The sequence below is a fragment of the Haliotis rubra genome, unplaced genomic scaffold (assembly GCF_003918875.1).
Source record: "Haliotis rubra isolate DU_JTF1 unplaced genomic scaffold, ASM391887v1 Scf154, whole genome shotgun sequence".
NCBI classification, from domain to species: Eukaryota; Metazoa; Mollusca; class Gastropoda; order Lepetellida; family Haliotidae; genus Haliotis; species Haliotis rubra.
Window position 1 is genome coordinate 1,236,675 of NW_025765492.1, and position 18,178 is coordinate 1,254,852.

Genomic DNA, 18,178 nt, shown 5'->3' on the forward strand with positions numbered 1-18,178 from the left:
GTTATAACGCTATGTCATGCAAAATTCTATTGGCCATCAATAAAATACATATTTTACTACCAGTAGAAAGTAGTTTTGATTTTGTAACTTCGGTGAAAACCAACCTAAATAGCATTTATCCACAGACTGGCGGATGTTCCCGACAGGCGTAGCCATTATTGAAAATAAGTAAAGTCTGTTAGAATTAATGAGATTATAGTTTGTTTTCATCAAGTTAGAAAAATCAAAACTACATCAGCAACCCAGGATACTATCTCTGTGCATTGTCATCTGAGCCTGGTATTCCCCAATGGATAAAGGTCCATGAAGGATACCGCTAGTGTGGACTGATTGAGGGGATGCTGGAGTACTGTGAAGAACTGTGCTGTATCGCCAAACTGCCTTCCGTTAATCTGGTCCACACCTTGAGCAGTAGTAGATGATTCATTGAGTGGATCCGGCGGAATAGAGTCGTGCATTAGATAGAATATGCCGACGACTGGCGGCACCAACGTTTGCGCATGAAGTATGCAGCATCGACGCATGTCGATCTTCGATGATGATGGCCAAACTAAGGATGTCTACTTCATCAGCAGGAACCAGTTTTGCAAATGAACGTTCTTCATCAGTAGGCACCAAGTTCCGCACGCACAAAGGTACTTCAACAGCAGGCATTGATGTTTTCAATGGTGATGGCCACACTGAGGATGTCTGAAGAGGATGATGACTTCTTCTTCTACAGCAACTGAGGTTAAACCTCCTAAGAGAACACTACCTCTTAACAACGGCCTGTGTTGCTGTCTCTGCAAGAGCGGCAGAGACGGGAATAACCCCAAAGGGAGACTCCAAGAATTGGTAAACAGGGGATGTTACATTCCCTGAGGCTGGATGAGATGATAATTCATGAACAGATGACTGGAAACACCCTTATCAGGGGATCCTGTTACACCTTGTGTAAACGGCATAACAAAACATTTACAAATTGCAATTTCAAATAAATTTCAAGAATTAGCAGTAATTTACGTAAATAAATGCAACGTTATGATATTAGAAGGTACTAACACACAATTCACGGCCTTAATATTAGAATTTTGGAATAAGTATAAAAGGATATGAAGCCATTAACAGGACTCAAGAAACCGCCAAAGTGCATGAAGGAGAGAGTGATGAGAGCATAGCCAAGGTCACGTGGGACCGTATTGGCGGGAAAGGGGAGGGCACTCGAGGGTGAGGGATTTTACTGTTCTTCAGGGAACTAGGGATTCAAGTTTCCATGTAACCGTCGAAAGAAGAAGGGAGATAAGCAATATAGCATGAGGTCAGGATAAGGAAATATTTGTAATATTGTAAAAAAATTAATTTTATTCAAAATTGTCCTTACACATATTTGAACATAAGTCATTGTGCATGCATTTTGCCTTGGAAAGGAAAAAGAAAATTTCCTGAATAGCAAAAGATACTTCATGGCTGATACAAACTTTCATGAAGAAACAGATAACTGTTTGACTTTGAGATATGCTCTGGAAATGAACAGACTGAGCTTGTTTCAATATACCCCACAAAACTGAACTGCAATATCCCCACATGGAAAATGTACAACAGATTCTTGCCTTGTTTGTTCTTGTGTTCCATATTCGAATGATGGAGTCTCTCCCCGCAGAGTACAGTCTGTTGAGCAGCGGATCAAACTGCAAAGCATTCACACCAGATCTGTGGTGACGCTCCACCTCCTCGCGCATCACAAATGACACCTATAACCAATGATACTTTTACTAACCATAGTAGCAGGCAAACATGGTGAGAGAGATATCACACAGACATTCAACGAGCACGTTTAGGGACCGTTCATCATTTATGGCTGGGGGGTGATGATGATTTTAAGGGAGGGGGTGTTGAGCTAGAGGGGGATCAGTAATTTTGTACACACGTACTAGGGGAGGTCAGCAATTTTGTACATAAAAATATGTTTTAAATTATGCTTAGAAATTATGGGAAGGGGACAGGGGTCATTGATTTTGTACATGACATGCAGGGGGGCACTTATTTGATACATACATTTTAGGGGGTCATTCACATCGACATGCTTCTCCACAAAATCATCATCACCCCCAATAAATTATGAACGGTCCCTTAGCAAGACTCCAATTATGCAAAACAAAGATTTTCAAAGCATTGTTAACAGCAATGTATTCTGCAATCTTATCACAATCCTAATGTGCTGTTCATTTATCCCAACGTTCAACAAGAAAGTAATTTTTTTCTGAAAAATCTCCTTATTAAACAGGTGGGTTGGCATTCATCCCAGTATTTTGTTACAACACTCAAATGCCATATGTCTTTGTTTTGAGTTTGGTTTGATGCCATAGTTCTTTGGTACGTATCATTTCTCAATTTGATGTGGGTTCTTTTTAATCTGGGTGAGTGGCAAATGTGTTTTTTCCAACATTATTAGTGCACTGTCTTTTGTGAGTTGATTTAAGGTTGGAGTGAGTGAGTAAGGTTCCACCAACATTATGATGAGAGACACAGGAAATGGGCTTCACACACTGTACCCATGTAGAGAATAGAGCCCGGGTCTGTGTCTGTGTTGAGACTGACCATAGGACTTAAGTTTATATCTCATCTTATCTCATCTCATCATGCTTAAAACTTAAATGAAGCAAGCATTGTCACTAAGGTGACATAATCCCCTGCCGCAAATTATCAAATCAAACATAAAAAGTAATGAAAGTTGAAGATGAAGTTAAATGTCAACAAAATCAGGACCAGTCAACTTCTCTTGATATCTTGCTCTTTAGTTGTTATAACACACAAACACTTTCAAGACTGACTTTGACCTTAACATGAATGTCATAGGAAGTACACCATGCCATTTTAGAAAGTGGTCAAATGTAACGTATGTTATATTTGGGATTACACTTTCTCAGTAAAGTACAGATTCTAGTACTTTTTGGGTTGAGCCATCCGTGGCTGAGCGGTCTAGGGGAGTCAGGCACCTAATGTGCTGGCACACAAAGTAGGTGCCTAGACCGCTCAGCCACCGCCACCTTGTGGAAGCCATGGTGGCTGACTCAAGGGTTCGACTTTGTGTGCTAGAATCTGCCTGACTTTACTGCGGAAAGTGTAATCCCGGATGGGACTCAACCAAAAAGTTACATATGAATGTCATAGTACGAAAGAAATTGCTTATTGAAAAACATCCAACGGAAGTCTTGAAGTCTATGAAGAAAATCCAGTGAATTCAGGTTTAACATGCTGAAATCTTTAAAGTGTCGCAGTGACCTTGAAAATTATGTAAAGGTCACCACAATTGACTGGGCCCTCAGTGTTCACGAATGGTGTTTCAAAGTAACAGGACATTGGGTGCTGTAAGTTTCAGATGTCTGTCTGACCCACTGAAAATTCACAGGACCCATAGAATAAAATTAAACACACATTTCAGATTTAACATTTGTTATAATTGGCATTGAAATTATGAACACACATAAGATTTATAAACAGTACACAAGTGTCACATGTCACATATTGCCACTTCAGTCAAAGTCATTGTGAAATATACAGTCAAGACACTGGGGCTGGCGGGTTGTAGACTTCTATCGGACCGTTGGCGAATCTGCCGGATTTGTCAGAAGGTCAGATGCTATTCGTAAACACTGGGCCCTGTGCCTTCTTTAGATGAAGCTTGGTGTCAAATATGAAAACAATCCAGTGAATGTTTTTGCGATATCTTGCTGACTATTTTAACATGCAATTTAACATGCTGAAATCTTCAAAGTGTCTTTGTAACCTTCAAAATTAAGTGAAGGTCACCAAAATCGACTGGGCCTTGCACTTTCCCTAGATGAAGCTTGGTGTTACATATGAAGAAAATCCAGTGAATGGTTCTTGAGATATCTCGCTGACCATCTTAACATGCTGAAATCTTCAAAGTGTCGCTGTGACCTTGAAAATTAAGTGACGGTCACCAAAATCGACTGGGCCTTGCGCCTTCCCTAGACAAAGCTTGGTGTTGAATATGAAGAAAATCTAGTCAACCGTTCTTGAGATATCTCGCTGACAAGAGTAAAACGTAAAAGTCCCCTTGTGACCTTAAAATGAAGGTCAAGGTCACCAAACCTGACTGGGACCTTTCTTATACTGTGATGAACCTAGGTACCAAATATGAAAAGAATCTAGTCAACGGTCGTTAAGATATGCCAATTCGTACGTACGGACGTACAGACAGAGCCTAATACTATATCCCATGCTTCGCGCTAAACGCGCGGCGGGGGATAATAAGTCAAAACTGAGCTAGCCATTAAACTTGCATTTCTGCCATGGTGACTGTCAGTTTGGAGATCTGCCTTAGCTGCCTGTCTATCTCACTGTCTGTCTGCATTTTAGTAAACAGTGCTCTTAAAGGCCCATCCCTTATATACTTAATACCCATTGATAAATAATGTTTAATTGATACCTTTAAAGTATCCAGTGAGTAAATTTAATCTGTAAATTGTTATTATTCAGTAAGGCCAGACCAATGTTATTTCTTGTTTTACGGATTTTTGTCCTCTGAAAACCTAAAGGCAGGAGGGAAATTTTTAAAAAAAAAGATACTAAAAGTATTTCACTTTTGGCAATTTATGAAGTGTATATGGGGCAAAACACAATCCAAAAAAAATAAATTTTCTTGTAAATTTACATTTTTGACCAATAAAACATTAGGATTTTATATTTTGAGTGGGGAAAATTAACTTTTTTTTTCTTATTCTTGAAAAAATACGACCAGTGGATCCGTAAAACAAGAAATAAAATTGGTCTGGCCTAAACTGACTATTTACTTTTCTATAGTGTCTGTATAGGACTTCATCCAATCCAACACAGCCAATATGAACTGATAGTGATACAATTATTCAAACAATCTGATTATGCTGTTTCAACACCATACATAGATGAAACCATCTCTAAATGGGTTTTAAATGTATGGGGTGAAACAACCCGGGTGAAACAAGCAAACAATGTTTCCAGTCATATTAAAGACATGATGACCTCTTATGTACATCTCCGAAATGATGAGGACACCCCGACATGAAGATCTTTTACATTTGTCTGTGCATGTGTTAAATTGGTGCTAGTGATGTGGGTAACACATAATATGGGTGATATATACTGATCATGGATTTGTGTAATAGAACACGGTTATTAGGCATTGAATTCCTTAATGAGAGGCATACAGAAGTGGCAGTAAAAGTAAGAATAAGATATATGGATGAACAACGTCTCAATTTACAGTGAGGAGCAATGTTTCGGTGTGATGACTTGTTTGATAATGGTTTTATATCTACACCGAAACATCACTCCTCATTGTACATAAACCCGTGAAGATCAGGGTTAGAATTGATCTTCAGTAACCCATTCTTGTGTAAGAGGCAACTAACAGGATCGGGTGGTCAGGCTCACTGACTTGGTTGACACATGTCATCGGTTTCCATTTGCGTAGATCAATGCTCATGCTGTTGATCGATATGATCTGGTCCAGACATGATTATTTACAGACCGCCGCCATATAGCTGGAATATTGCTGAGTGTGATGTAAAACTAAACTAACTCACTCACTCATTGTAAATAAAGAAGCTGTTTATCCAGGTAAGACATCCGCCCGTATCCCCCTAAATTATAACGATGAGGAAATATTTCTTTCGTAGTTTCAGTGACATTTTTAGAATTCGGATATGTCTTTCACTGTAGTTTCAGTATGTTCAGATACAATTAAAGAAACGTGTTAAAAGTCATCCTTATCAGATGAGGAATATATATTCAGGTGATATGATTTGACTTGAATGAAATTTATGGGGGGATACGGGCGGAAATCTTTCTTTCATCCATATATCGTATCCTCAGTATGAGTAAGTCATTAAAATAGACCAATTTCTATTTGACAGCCCCGACATCAATCCAACTCCAGCGATGCACTACTAATATGAATCTGAAAAACGCATCCCACAGTACTCCCAAAATCATATGCCAGACGCTTCAATGTATATCTATTTTGAAATTCTATTTCTTGCATGCTGAGATAATATTTATAGTTGGTATAACCACTGAATGTGTGACCGGTTTTCACATGTCACAGTCACCCCATTGCTCCTTTGCAAAGTTCAGCTGACAATATACTAGGTCAAAGAAACAAGACATTCTCTTAAGCATGAACAATGATGCATCTACTCTAGGTTTAACAAACTGGCATAGTCTCTACCTGCACTTTCTTCCTTCCCTGGCCCCCTGATCCTCGATGGGTGGCCATGTTGTTTTGTTATTATTCCAGATCGTGACGTCACTTATGTTTTTCAATTGCACACAACTGACGTATCTTAATCAAACCAATGTAAATCTACATTTTGTAACTATCTTAGTTTCCTCAGACACCTCTGAGAACCCTGCGTTCATTTGTGCTACAGCAACATTTGGAAAAAAATCAGGAAATAGTCTGCACCGAACCCGCGGGAAATGGAGGTGGTTGTGTTAGAGTTATCTGCCCTTGATCAAGGGACCGATTATTGTATACAAATACACGTAGACGTAGACGTTTTCGTTTTTCAATTAATGATCGTTTGATACTTGTGTCATTGCATTGATTGGTGTGAAAGACTAGGCCTTTCGGTCCGAGCATTTACGCTTCTTCTAAAAGCGTATTGGCGTTCAATCAAGAACCGAAATTCTGAAACTCCGACGATTATACTGATTTATAAGCACTGTCAGGGTACGACACCTGACAGCTATTCATGTGTTTATAAAAAAAACACTGCGGGTTGGCGGTGGGGGCTGGTGTTATCTCATTTCACTTATAGCACAATGCCTGCAATGTGGACTCCTGATATCGGATAGTGAATGAAACATGCAAGCTTATGCAAGAGAAACCAGAGACTATGACAATATGCTCTGTAAAGACCCAGTTAAAAAACTGGTGCCAAATATACGTTGTGATTTCCAGAGTTACATCCCTTGTTGCATGTATATTAGAACGCAAACGCGCTTGTACCACTCACCCATTATAACTGTCTTTACGTGTACTACGGGCCCCTGGCCTACAGTTCAGAAATAAAGAAGAAGTTGCATGTATATTTACAGAGTTTATGCCCTTGATCAATGTTTTTAAAAAATAACCAATAACTCCCTATTATATTCACTGCTATGTAAACAAACAACATTCGAATACATGTGTTGTGTCGATTGGCTAGGTGCTTTCTCTGAGGGTGTAGGTTCGAATCCCGGATGGGACACAATCATTAAAAAAATATTCGAATCTGTTCTTAACTGGGAAAGTGTCATCCAAATAGAACAAATGTTATATGTGATCACTTACTTGAATGCGCTCTGTATTCGTCGATTCGGCCACCGGAGAGGTGCCAATTTACATTTGTCAGAGGTACACAAAGTGCGAGGTGGGTTAGATTAGATCACTGATGCTGTTTGCTGGTGATTAGGTGCCTTACTCAGAAAGTGTTGGTTCGAATCCCGGATGGGACTCAACGAATGTTCCCGCGAATGTTAACAATCGGCATATTTTGGAACCTTTGTTTTTCCTCGAATGTTAAAAGTCAATAATCGAGATAATGTAGAACCTTTGTTTTCCCGCTAATGTCAACAATCGGGATAATGTAGAACCTTTGTTCTCCTGTGAATGTCAACAATAATCGGGATAATATAGAACCTTTGTTCTCCTGTGAATGTTAACAATCGGGATAATGTAGAACCTTTGTTTTCCCGCACATGTCAACAATCGGGATAATGTAGAACCTTTGTTCTCCTGTGAATGTCAACAATCGGGATAATGTAGAACCTTTGTTCTCCTGTGAATGTCAACAATCGGGATAATGTAGAACCTTTGTTCTCCTGTGAATGTCAACAATCGGGCTAATGTAGAATCTTTGTTTTCCGGCGAATTTATGTCACGGGATAATGTAGAACCTTTGTTTTCCTGTGAATGTCAACAATCGGAATAATGTAGAATCTTTGTTCTCCTGTGAATGTCAACAATCGAGATAATGTAGAACCTTTGTTCTCCTGTGAATGTCAACAATCGGGATAATGTAGAACCTTTGTTCTCCTGTGAATGTCAACAATCGGGCTAATGTAGAATCTTTGTTTTCCTGCGAATTTATGTCACGGGATAATGTAGAACCTTTGTTTTCCTGTGAATTTCATGTCACGGAATAATGTAGAACCTTTGTTTTCCTGTGAATGTCAACAATCGGAATAATGTAGAATCTTTGTTCTCCTCTGAATATCAACAATCGAGATAATGTAGAATCTTTGTTCTCCTCTGAATGTCAACAATCGAGATAATGTAGAATCTTTGTTTTCCCGCACATGTCAACAATCGGGATAATGTAGAACCTTTGTTCTCCTGTGAATGTCAACTACCGAAGTAATGTAGAACTGTTCATCTCCTGTGAATGTCAACAATCGGGCTAATGTAGAATGTAGAACCTTTTGTAATGTAGAACCTTTGTTCTCCTGTAGCGAATCAACTACCACAATGACAACAATCGGGCTAATGTAGAATCTTTGTTTTCCTGCGAATTTATGTCACGGGATAATGTAGAACCTTTGTTTTCCTGTGAATGTCAACAATCGGAATAATGTAGAATCTTTGTTTCCCCGTGAATGTCTACAATCGGTATCATATAGAACTTTGTTTTTCTGAAACAGGATTATCTGTAACTATATGTAAAGATGTCAGATGTATGTGTCAAATACATTACCTATATAAGTGTGTTCCTGTCAATAAGGTATGTTTTCGTGATTAGGTATGTAATTCATCCATCCATCCGTTGTCCATACATCAATCAGTAAATCAATTATTCAATCAACCGAATTCCATCCACATGTTATGTCATCTGTGTTTCGTAACTTTCTATTATGTTGCCTGTGTACTGATCACGTGGGTGTAATACCATTCTGAGTGGAACACATGAGAAATTAAAGCCTATATGGATAATTGATAACTGCACGTGAATTGCAACGACTTTCATTTCTGATTTGACAGTTTAAGCAATGTGACGTCACTCATCTAGAGAGCACGGGATATCGTCACCTTTTGATAGTGATTCATAAGCACATGCTCATAAAACATCTTAAATAGATTCTGCTTTCAGCAGATATTTTTTGTGGCTATGGAAACGGTTTTTATTTTTATTCCTTTGTGTCGTTGTTGAAAGCAAATCATGACGTAACACATTCTTCCTGGCGCCTCCAGTGACAACGTAAATGGAACCTGAACAATAGACCGACTTTAGTCAAGTTTTTAGCAAGGTAGATATTTCAGGAAATGTTTTATCGTTTTATATCTTTCATGTCAGCATTCATTCGGACACTCCGTTGATTCTTTTAAACTCGTCTATTATTCTTTAATCGTTTACTTCAGTAATCCATGCTTGTCGTAAGAGGCGACTAACGGGATTGGGTGGTCAGGCTCGCTGGCTTGGTTGACACATGTCATCGGTTCCCAATTGCGCAGATCGATGCTCATGCTGTTGATCACTGGGTTGTCTGGTCCAGACTTGATTATTTGCAGACCGCCGCCATATAGCTGGAATATTGCTGAGTGCGGCGTAAAACTAAACTCACTCACTCACTTTATCGTTTTCGCATGGACTCCCATTGTGTTCGGTTCTGATTAGCTCATTCACATCTATACCTTAGTTGTTGTGACTGTTTTTCGTCCATTTTTAAGCGATCACATATCTAGGTTGTCACATATGTAGGCAAGTTGATTGTTTAACTAAAAATGACTTCATTGTAAAAGATTCCGGTAACAACGAAGGTCACTCAGGTCTTTTAGAATAACAATAATAACCATAACGTATAGAATACTTCCCATTTATTACATACAGGTACATCACCATGTTGTGCACATTGTTTTCCAAACCACCCATTTATTACATACAGGTACATCACCATGTTGTGCACATTGTTTTCCAAACCACCCATTTATTACATACAGGTACATCACCATGTTGTGCACATTGTTTTCCAAACCACCCATTTATTACATACAGGTACATCACCATGTTGTGCACAAACCACCCATTTATTTTCAAACCACCCATTTAAACCACCCATTTATTACATACAGGTACATCACCATGTTGTGTTTTCAAACCACCCATTTATTACATACAGTTTTCATTGTTTTCCAAACCACCCATTTATTACATACAGGTACATCACCATGTTGTGCACATTGTTTTCCAAACCACCCATTTATTACATACAGGTACATCACCATGTTGTGCACATTGTTTTCCAAACCACCCATTTATTACATACAGGTGCACATCACCATGTTTACATGCAGGTACATCACCATGTTGTGCACATTGTTTTCCAAACCACCCATTTATTACATACAGGTACATCACCATGTTGTGCACATTGTTTTCCAAACCACCCATTTATTACATACAGGTACATCACCATGTTGTGCACATTGTTTTCCAAACCACCCATTTATTACATACAGGTACATCACCATGTTGTGCACATTGTTTTCCGTGTGAACTGTGTGCCATACGGCGGAGTCGATTTATCTCACCTGTGTGTCAGTCTCGTGGCAACTATAAAATGCGTGAATAACAAAGTAAAGGTAACCAAGTAATTTTCACACTTCCTCAAACAATCAATAAATCATTTTGAAACAGACAATTTTTGGTTTACAGAAAAAAGCAATAAAATGGAGAAAAAGCAGCAATGAGAAAGTGAGTAACTTTAGTTTCACGTCACTTTGAGCAATATTCAAGCAATATGACTACTTACCCAAGTGGGGAATCGAACCGAACCCTGGTTTTCGCCGTGACGAGCGAAAGCTTTTAACCACCAGAAACCTCCTTAACGATGAGACCGCCTCCGTGGTGTAGTGGTTAGAGCGGAAGGTCGCGGGTTCGATCCCCGACCGCGTCATACCAAAAGACGTTAAAATATGGTACTTGTTGGTCCCTGCCTGGCGCTCGGCATTAATGGGTACAACAAGGACTGGTCGACTCGGAGTCAGTATAATGTGTCTGAGTGGGGTATTCATGCTTCACTGCGGCATGGTATGTCAGTGGGATAGCACTATAAAGCCAGCTTAAGTATGGGCTAGTACAAGCAGCCGCACATACACATACACACGCATGCACGTCGTCATATGAGCGAAATATTCTCAAGTACGACGTAAAACCCAATTTCACCTCACCTCACCTCACCTTAACGATGAAGCCTGCCATGTTCATGTTTACAGGGGCAATCAACCCAACGCGTTCTTTCTGCCGCCAACAGATATCGTTATACTCGCACTTTGCTTCTACAAATAGTCACAAAGGTTTTCACATAACGGAAGTAAAAGGTGTTCAGGCGTCTCTTTAGTGTGTACAAAATGAAATGTCTTAACTACCTTTAACTGCTAAACATTACATAGAATGAAAACAATTTCTGACCCATCTGTAGACAACGATTATCTGTTGTGTGGGTTCGTTGCTATAATGACTACCAATTCCCGCACCAAGGTAAAAGCGTATGACCATTGTTTCAGTGCTATGAATGCAGAAATCTCAACCATAACACTGACACATATGAATTCTCGTTTTCCAACACGGTTAAGTCAGCAACAAAACTCGCCTCAGTTAACCTGGAAATCTGTCAGTTTCATAACATCGAATTGTCTCTTTGTGTGCGTGTTGTTTGACGAAGGACACGACAATATCCCAGCTATACGGCTGCTGCCTGTAAATAACCAGGATTGTCGGTGTCCTCCCATTACGCAGACAGCCAGTTCGCAGACACCTTAAAACAACAACATTTGTGGTTCAGTGAACAGATTATCTACTATCTGTTACCTACACATTATAATGGAATAGGCCAAATAAAAACTCAGGAACAAACTGAAGCTATACTATTTATTTTGAAAGATGGACGAAAAGACATTAGCTTAGCTATTAGAAATTGCGACACTGTTGTATCTTCCAAGATGCCTAGCGGTTAGAACAATCGAAAAAACCAAACATTATCAGACATTCTAAGATGCCTAGCGGTTAGAACAATCGAAAAAAAACAACATTATCAGACAATAAAGGTATAGTTTTTTGATGACGTAACAATTGAATGACGTTATCCCGTCACTGCGCCATTCTAGTGCGCCCCCTCGTAATCGAACCATTTTACATTACGTCACAATGTAAGCAACGTCACGATGCATGTCAGTTGTCATCGCCTCGTACGGCCTCCTACAGTAAACTACACCGTTGCATCCAGTTTCTTGGTTTGCTGTCGCTTCACGCAGCTAACATCACTGGTGGAAACATTACGTTTATGTTTTACGACGGTTAAAATCTGTCATTTCGACTCACAACTTTTCAGCGACACGGTAACGTTCGTAATGTTTACATTCCCACAATGCAATTGTGGAATGTCGCTTGACTACTCAACTTCCTCTGGATGTACTGATCTAAACTTACGCTGGTAGTAGAAATGCAACGTTCATATTGCCCCATATGGTTTACGTTAATGACAGATGTAATTAAAATAATTCAGAGAAGATATTTAATCCGAACGTAAACCGTCATCAAACTGTTATCATTTGTTTTTTCTGGTAACGTTCGTCTTAACGTAGGGGGCAGACACATCAATAGAACAGCGCGCCAGTTAGCCCTGTGCGAGGATTCTTAATTTAGGTCACCGACACCGTCGTTTGTTTTCTGCCTTAAATTAATCGTAATTATCTTTAGAAAGTATTAAATTTGGCATCTTAGAAAAGAAATACACTTCGCCCTACCACCATGTATAGTGTAATAAAACACACTTTTGCCCTGAACTATTATAGTTAAAGCACGAGGACGCTTGCGTCCGAGTGCTTTAACGTTATAATAGTATAACGCTATATGGCGGCGGTCTGCATATAATCGAGTCTGGACCATACAATCCAGTGGTCAACAACATGAGCATCGATCTACAGAATTAGGGTACGATGACATGTGTCAACCAAGTCAGCGAGCCTGGCCACCCAATCCCGTTAGTCGCTCAAATGGGATAAAATACTACTACTTTAGACTGAATGTTTGTCTATATCAACATCATATTACATCAATATTAACCAGCTAAATGTGATAGTTTTCTCTTGTGCAACATATCTTCTCTTGGAGGTCTGGCACCGTTTCTTAGCTGTAGAACACATGCCTCTACCCAGGCTTGCTCCTTCTTAAGAAGCATCGTTTTACGCAATTGGGATACGATGACATGTGTCAACGAAGTCAGTGAACCTGACCACCCGAGCTCGTTAGTCGCCTCTTACAAGCATGAGTTAATGAAGATCAATTCTAACCCGGATCTTCTCAGGTTGCGTTTGGTGTGACTGCAAGATGGAGCTCATTACAGTGCCAAGGACACTCATTGGTCAATGTTATCAAAAGGAAATACTGGATACTGCTGCAGTGCTATATTTTGATAATAATTCCTTTGAAAGGTGTGGGATATTCACGGATGACAACGCTAGACCTCAGCACCTGTTTTGACCCTAATTTAATAAATAGTCCTTCACTAAAGTACTGTCGGAAACAGAAAAAAACTGTTTTTAGGCTGTTACTCTGTATCACTAAAATTTACACAATTGCAAATAGCATATGTCGAAATAACCCACATCGGCCCTGGGCGTTCAGAGGGATGAGTAATAGGATATCCAGAGAAGCACGTTTACTCGTAAAATCGGGCAAAACCGAATAGCTGCTGAAAACAATAGATCAGACTATAGATGGCAATCAGGTCGCTCAGCCAGGTATGACGACGGACCGTCGACTCACATGGCATGAAATGCACGTGCTGCCCACATGCACAAGCGGGCATCTCAAAGATATTTTATGTTTTTTCATGTGCATTGTATATGTCTCTATTGATTATCTTATCTTAGCTAATATATCAGTTCCTCAGCCCGACCCCAACCACCTGTCCTGGTTTTGCTTTCGAGACGACCCCTCCTACCTGTTTCTTTTTATAGTGATAGTGAGACGCCATGGTAGCTACATCCTTAATAGTTTCAGTATTAAAGTTATTATTTTTAACGTCTGCTATCGTTTATAATGAAGCTAGGTCTAATTTCAAAATGATCATTTAAAAAGTGTCCTTTGTAATACAATATCATCGCACACTAATTTGCATAAAGCCATGGTCTGTTCTGAATAAGTTGCATTGGACTTAGAAAAACCCCGCATTGCTCATTTCTGCACTAATCTCTCCTCAGTAAAATCCTTCTTTTACCTTTCTTATCTCCCTCCCACTGCGACTGTAGTTAGGCCGAAATTAGTTTAACATATATTTCACATATTAACTACCTAAATTGTAGATATCAATGTGAAAAAAACATTTTTTTTCTATTTCCGACAGTCCTTTAGGTATTTAATGCTTATGTGCATATGTTCTTATTTTATTCTGACAAATTTCCATTGTTATTTGTCGGTAACAAGGTTAGGAAAACGTCTCTTTTGAGTATTTTGAGACAAAAGAAACTCAAGAGGAAAGAAGGCTGAGTAACAGCATGACAAAGGTCTAACTTCCCCAAAGTTTTCTTTAGGGGTAGGGGGATAGGGGTGGCTTCTTACAATCCCATGCATAACCTCAGAGTTGTGCTCTTTAGCCTTTACATATCATCAAGGACAGCTAGTCACATGATATCCCACTTGAAAACTAAAAACCAGGTGTTCCACTTGAAACTCTAAACCTAAGGAGAAGATGTTCCATGCAATACAGAATGACACAAAATGAAAAAATACATAAGCCAAGTTTCCCAAAGTGGTCTTTTTATTTGAAATGTAATCTGATGGTGTCATAAATCCTTTTGTATTTCACAGCTTCAATTGGGAACTCTTTTGTAAAACAATAAAAGCTGTTGACAAAACATTAAAGAAAATGTCAATTATTCCATTAATCAAACAAAGAAAATCAGAAATACCAGCAACTGAGTGACATTATGAATTACATCAACAGTTAGAATTTGGCCCAAAATATAACATCACTTTAAATCAACTGTCATTCAAACGTTTATACATTAAGAAGACTCTCATTATCTTCAACTGACTGAAACGGTTTGACTCAGTCATGCAACACCCTTCCTTCTACCCATATCCCAACACCAAGACTCTTAAAGTCTGTCCAAATGTGTTTGTTGGTTCTGTCACTCAAGATAGTGAGAGTCGACCATGGTGACACGTGCTGTACTAAGTGTTGTTTAATAAGAGAATTGCAATAACATATACATGTACACTGTGTAAGAAACACAAAAAATATTGCAGGTGTGACCAGAATATGGAAGAAAATAAGAACATTATGACTGAAGTGGTCGCAAAACAGAAAATATCATCAAAACTTAACAAGTTGTAAGATGTCATGCTTCCTGTAGTGAGTGTCATGGCTCCCAAGCTGACATCATGTCAAATATCAAGCCAAGAATTGAAGAATAAAACATTGAGAAAAAAGTTTATCTCAAAGCATTACCTGAAAAGTGATGTTTTTAGAAGGAATAAAATATCAGTATTTTGAATACCAAACTGAAATCAGATGGAAAAATGTGACAATATCGACATTATGTAGGAGCACTTCCATGAACAATATAGACAAAAACATAACAGATATAATTTGTATAGTTCTGTGATGCTAATATAATAACCTGAATAGCTGCATCACTCCATGACATAAATATGAAACACAAATGTGAAGAAATAAATTAATAAAAATTATTTAATGCACAAGAAAGAAAATGAATAAATAGATCAATAAATATGAATCCAACAACAAAAACACTGGGCAACAGTTGTGATAACTACAGAAGTACAATATGCTACATGTGCATCCTCCTTTATCAGGACGTATAGACTCTCGGACAGGTGTACCTTATGCATCCCTGATACATAATCTCACTGGAACCTGTCCATTCACGTACATCGACATAAGAATATTCGTATCACATTTGCAACCACAGTAGGAAGAAAAGTGTTGCCTTACTTAATACTTCTTCATAAAATGAAAAAATCCATATCAGAAATTCATTGAAATGATTGGAGTTTAGACTAAGGATATGTTAATTATTGAAATACCAGAAAAAAGCATCCTGATTAAGCAGCATTTTCATCTTTAATATAGTGTGCACCTTAATTTTAGTTTTACAATAAGATCAGATCAATTGTATTTACTTTTCCAAAAAGAGGTGTTTTGAGATTACAAGCACAAAATAATGAAAACTGGTGTGCATCTGTATAAATTTTGATGTGTATTGAAAAACAGAAAAAAACCACTGATCTGGCCTAAAAATTCTGATTGAATAAAATTCTGAAATACTTTTTGGAAAAGGTTTGCCTTAAATTCATTGTTGATAAGTTTTTGCAGTTATCACAGAGGTATCATTTAGCCACTTAATTTCAATTTTCTATACTACCGGTATATACGTCTTCAGTTAGATTGGTACAAATGGCAGAAGACATTTTCAGTGGAATATACAGATTTGCACCTGATGTTGATCAATGATGATGTATCACAACTACTGTACTATGAGCAGGTGCTTTATAAGTGAGGACTCATAGCCCTAGTGGAAACCAAAGTCTGGAATGTGACAGAAACAGTGCAAGATTAACATTAACATTCTTGTCAGATTAGTAAGAAATAGTATTTGACAAAGCTGTGAAATATAGAGCACAGTGAAAACAAAACCATCATTACAAAGTATTAATAAATATTACACATTGCCTTTGTGCGAGAATTAGGATTATATAAACGATTTAACTGTTATATGGTAGGTTTGAACATCATAATCTCTCCCAATTTTTGAGCATGTTATTTCATGAAATGAATTCTGTGACAATAAACCATGAGTGAGAATGTGTGAATATGCTGTTAAATATCATGCTTAAAGGCAGTGCTTCATTTTCTTAACAATGAAAACAATATGTGTAGCTCCACGGTATGAGCAACATTATGCATATGGCTGTTTTCAATGAATACTTCTCATTTCCACCCCTTGGAACAATCAATAGGTGTAAAAATCTCTGCAGGCAAAAAATACATCACTTACTGTAACTATCTTAAGATATTTTGCAATTAATACCATACTGGTTTCAAAGGAAAAGAACCAAACATTTTATTTTATAGAAACTTGTGTTTGATGGCCCAAAACATCCAATAAAATTTCTTTATTTGGATCAGAACATTAGAATACTGTGCTATAACTAATATCCAAACTCTCATAGAATGTTCTATGATTTACCTATACTACGCAATCTGAAATACAGTAGAAAAAAAAGAAGAATTAAAAATCTTCAAAAAAGCCCATCATAATTTCTTAAATGGCACCCAATACATAGAAGAATGAAAGGCACTGGGGATGGACAGTTTGATGCAGAATCATTACGGTATCTCTGACAACATAGAACCATCATCATCATAATCTTACAGATATTTGTTTCAAAAACAATTTTCTTTTCCACATCTTGTAGTTCCAGTTCTTATCAATACAATTCTCGAATCTCCAAACTGTGATTCCTAAGTAAGAGTAAATGGGCACAAAATATCATCTTTTCTTCAAAAGCATTCCTGGGCTAAAGATTGAGCATTCAACATCAATGATATAATCTCTCCTAGCTAATTCCATTTGACTGAATTCTACAGCTGTACAGATATAATGTCAACATTCAAATTCAATTTGTAGAAATTTGAGGAAAAAATACCAAAAATATTATGAATAGTAATCACAGTGTATCACAAGGCAACAAGGCAGGGCCCAGTCTTCAGTAGCCAGAGTAATGTATATGCATGCACAATTTATCCTAAAAAAAAGAGGTGCATTTGCATCAGGGATGTAATATGTTAATCAAAAGCTTATAATTATGTGAATCCAAGTCCTCGTACACCATCCACAGACACAACTTTCTGTTTCCTGTATTGAATGACAATAGCCTTACAGTCAAAAGCCTTACTCATAGCCTTTCAGTCAACTCTGGAAGGTCTGTAGGCAGTGAATCTTCATGGTCCCGATCCTGTTAATGTGGAAAGGTTTACATGGAATCCCAAGCCCAAATAACTCGCAGATACCAATTTTGAATCCCATGTAAATGTTCCATGTTAAAAGTGCCTACAAAAACTGGTTCTAAATATCCCCTAGACTGACTGAGTGAGTTTGGTTTTACGCCGCTTTTAGCAATATTCCAGC